At 39.1% G+C, this 4,491-nt stretch overlaps 1 non-coding gene across 1 annotated transcript; it reads right to left on the bottom strand.

Moving 5' to 3' along the window:
• Window positions 1–451: 451 nt before the first annotated feature.
• LOC111445681 lies at window positions 452–587 on the bottom strand. Its single transcript, XR_002710898.1, has one exon. It is a non-coding gene; the product is annotated as a small nucleolar RNA Z247 (small nucleolar RNA).
• Between the last annotated feature and the right edge of the window lie 3,904 nt (window positions 588–4,491).

Below are 4,491 nucleotides of genomic sequence, written 5' to 3'. Positions count from 1 at the left end.
GACAAACCTGCGCCATTTGCAACCTGAATTTGGTCGGTGCCAGTGTAGCGTTCTCTGGTGGTAAGCCTCTCTAGGTCATTGGTGATATGATCTGTGGCTCCAGTGTCAACATACCAGTTTGTGTCACTAGTGTATCCACTTGTTGCCAAAGCTGCTTGTTTGAGATTATTTTCGGCTTGATATGCCTGATCAAATCTGTGCCAGCATTGCAAAGCATCGTGATTGGGCTTACCACAAATCTGACAGACAATGCCTGAGCTGCTTTGTGTCTTTGATGGTTGACGTCCAGGATTGTTCACAGTACGCCTTGATTGTCCATGACCACTATTTAACTGACGACTACGACCGCGACTACCTCGACCTCCATTGGCACCTCCACGAATGGATATCCTATTGACATTGTTAGCAGATGAAAGTTGCTCAAATGTACCCTTACGCAAGTGCCGCATCTCATAGCTCAGCATGTGAGCATACACGTCGCTGACAGTGTATACATCTGTTCTGGTTGTAATGCTTGTGACTAGAGGATCATAATCTGGACCAAGTCCTTGCAGCATGTAGGCGATGAGTTCTTCATCCTCTATTCGCTTGCCAATGGCAGCAAGTGTATCACCAAGATGTTTTACTTTACGAAAGTAGTCAGCAATTGTCATGTCCTTTTTCTGGATAGTAGAGAGTTCCATACGGATCTGCATTGCTCTTGCTCGAGATGTGGAAGCAAATTGTCGCTCCAGCGTAATCCAGGCTTCTCGTGCAGTGGTGATTCCAACCATCGTGCTGAGAACCTCCTCAGTGACTGATGAGTTGATGAGGCTGAGTACCAGCTGGTCCTGGGGGTACCAGACTGTGAACTCAGGGTTGATGATAATTTTGCGATTCCCTGTTTCTTCACTTGGTTCAACGGCGATCGTCTGGCTTGGTGCAGGCATGGATCCATCCACAAAACCAACAAGGTTTTGGCTACGCAAGTAGGGAAGGATTTGGGTAGACCACAGTAGATAATTTTCTTGTGTAAGCTTAACACTAATCACCTGACTGATCGACGGAGAAGACATTGTGTTGAATGGGATTGACATGTCTAACAGCAGAGGCTATGGATCTCGTGGATCTTATTTCTGCTCTGATACCATATCAAGTTTATGCAAAACTGTACGTCACACTATTGAGGACATATTCTATTTATATTGGCAAAAGATTAACTAATAGATCCGATTTCATAGGAAACTAACGAAGTAAGCCTATTCTTATGGCATGACTAACTTCAAGCTATTCTAATGGATTGACCAATTCTAACAACGTCATCATATAACTCATACATGTCATCATACGTCATACATCAGAAATCATCATCAAAGTATCATAAGCATAAAGCATAAATGACACGTACGGGAGCCACTAGGCACGTTTCGTCATATATCAAACAATTGTCTAGTCTATCCTATAGTAAGACTATTTTCTTGTTTGGCCTTAGTTGACGTTTCCCTAAATTCGTGTTTGCTAAGCTTTTGTTTCTTAAAGCTGCAACAAATGTTGTCGGGATCGTTTCCTATCAGGTCGTTCATTGCCTTTCATTAGTATTTCACAATTCTATTATAAATTCAACATGAATTTGTGAAATAGAGCATGGTATTGATCTCAATTGAAATTATAGTAAAAAAACAGCTTTGGAAGGGTCAGAAACGTGAAGGTTGGTGCCGAAATTGCTAAACCAAGCCGATTGAGCAATTTTTTAGCTGAAGGACTTCGCGAAGCTGCGCTGTTGGAGCCGAGGGGTTCTTTTTGCCGCAGGGTGACACGTGGCACAATGGGGGGGTGCTGACACGTGTGCAGCCTAGTTGGGTCGAGGTGCGGGTTTCGGTCGAAAATTGCTGAGTAGCGCGGGTCGCAGCTACTGCAGGTGTGGGCTGACACGGGTATTGGGCCGCGGCGGTTAATTGGGCTGATTTTCTACATGTTGCTGGGTTCACTGGGCGAGGCGTTGTAGGTCCGTTTGGTGGTTGGGTTTCCTCCATGGCGTTGCAGATCTTGGTTCAGGTGTTGGCGTTGGGTTGTGAGCTGAATCTGACCTAGATCCTATAGATACTTTCTCCTTTGTCCGAATTTTGTACGGTTGACCTCTCTTCTTTACTCCCACCAGGTTGCGCGACGTGTTGACACCTACAACAACCAGATATGTGAGGTTCCAAAAACCCAAAACTTAGATCTGAACTCTGACGAAGCACAATGTCGTTAAAGCCTATAAGGCTTACCGCTCATGTATGTGCAATCGCGTCTTGTGGATGGGTCGTTTCGACGTCGGGTATATAGTTTTTGGTATCGCAGAAAACGTCTCGGTTCTCTCTATATCGTTTCCCTCTCTATTTTTTTTTTCTTGCAGGTGGATCTGAGGGTTGGCTGGCGTCGTGGGAATGTTTGGCGTGCCGTGGGAGTGGCGAGGGTGTGAGTCTGAGCGAGGTGCGAGAATTTTGGCGCTCCCCGAAATTCTCGTGAGCCGCTGGCGACTTTGCTGAACAAAATTGCTCAATCTTTTGGACATGAACATCTTTAATCTTTAATCTTTTGGAGGAGAGAGTATTTTGATTGTGGCTAGGTACGTGTGATTTTTCTCCCTCACCCTTTTGGTCGTGTAACATTTCAATCACTACAAATCTTTCTATCTCTACAGAAATTTTTTGTCATGTAACATTTCATCACTTCACTGCAAATCTTTCTACCTCTACATTTTTTTTTAAGTAGAGTAATATTAATATCTTTGTACTTTTTTCAAGATGTTTAATATTATGGGACCTTTTTCTTCATGTGACTTTTAATCCCAAGATTTCTTTTCTGTGTTCTAAAGTTTGAGGTGGTGGATCTCCTTCCATTGGAACTTGAGACCAAAATTAATTGATAATCATTATTGCTATATGAAAAAAAATCAAGAATGCAATTACAAAGCAATGACACCAATGAAAGACAAAATAAATATTATATATAATATAATTTGTTCACAAAAAATATTTATACAATATCCTTAATTTTTCATTAAATAAAAACCCCTTAAAGTCTTTTCTTACATAAGTGATTTCATCATTTTCATCCATGTCTTCCAAAGTACTTAGAATTTTTTCATTGACAACCATCGTATCGCTGATCGTACATATCAAAGTCATGAAATCCTTTGTGTGGTGATTTTAATAAGACATACCAGGTTGAGGTATCATTTTCTCTAACATAAAACACATGTTTGGCTTGTGAGACTAAGATGAAAGACTCTCGTACAAATATGTTTTGACTTTGATGTAAGTTAATAAGGGTGAACCCTTTCTTAACTCTTACTGACATTGGACCAATCATATTTAAAGATTCTAAGGTTGTAGGCATAATAATCTAATAAGATGATTTCTTGTAACATCCCATAGTAAGCAGCTACATTCATAAATTGTGGTTTATTTTTTTGCACTAGATTGACACAATATAGCTGCATTTACAGAAACACCACTATTTTGGGTGGATCTATCCGCACTCTTTATGTGAAATTGTTGTCCATTAATGATGTATCAACGGTATGACATTGCACATTTTCTTCACCCATTTGCAAGCCATTTTAACAAGTTAGACTAAACTACAACAAATGATCTATTTGAATCTAGTAAGAAGAAAAATAACTACTTGTAACTTAAATTGTGTTGGTTCATGGAATAGTATGTTACATTACCTTAAATTTTAACCATGATAGAAATTGTTTTGCATGAATATTCGAAAGTAGACTAGAATCTTTTGCTAGTCTTTGATCTAAGATCATGAGTTCATTCATATGCGTCCTGACCAGATGACTTACAATTAAATGTTGATCTTATATTAAGCAAGTAATAAATGGTATACAACTTAATTCACTAGATAAAAGGGTTCCACCACTATTGTGTTGAATAAGACAGATCGATTTGCATTCTCAAGTACATCATCAGGTAATGTAATTGAAATTTCAGTTGGTAAAGGACGATTTTCTAGAATGACATCATTTTCATATTCTTCATTACGATGTTGATTATTTGCAACTTCAATCGAGTGTTTAAAATTCACAAATTCAACCGCTAAGTAGCACGCTGCAATGCACCCTTCTGTCGTGCTTTATTTCGTACGTAACTTTTCAATACCTTAATATATCTAAACGAGACATAAAGATTATAAAGATAACAACAATTATTACCAACATGATATAAGAAGTAAATAATTCACCTTTCAAATGGGTACATCCGAAATTGAACCGACTCACATATACGAGCTTCACATCCCAAATAGATAACCAAGTGTATCATTATATCAAAGTATGAGAAACACCAAAAGGCATGAAAAGCAAGGCAACTTGAGAACATTACCTTACTCCAACAACTTCAAAAAGACAATGAAAAATAAAGAACAGCTCAGACAAACAAATCACAGTGAAACACCAAAAAGGATGAGAAGGAAAACAACAAATTATATACAAGAAAGCTCAACCACACAAGTTTT

The sequence above is a fragment of the Cucurbita moschata genome, unplaced genomic scaffold (genome assembly GCF_002738365.1).
Source record: "Cucurbita moschata cultivar Rifu unplaced genomic scaffold, Cmos_1.0 Cmo_Scf00007, whole genome shotgun sequence".
NCBI lineage: Eukaryota > Viridiplantae > Streptophyta > Magnoliopsida > Cucurbitales > Cucurbitaceae > Cucurbita > Cucurbita moschata.
Note: the sequence above shows the minus strand (reverse complement) of the source record. Positions and strands in the feature narration are given on the sequence as shown.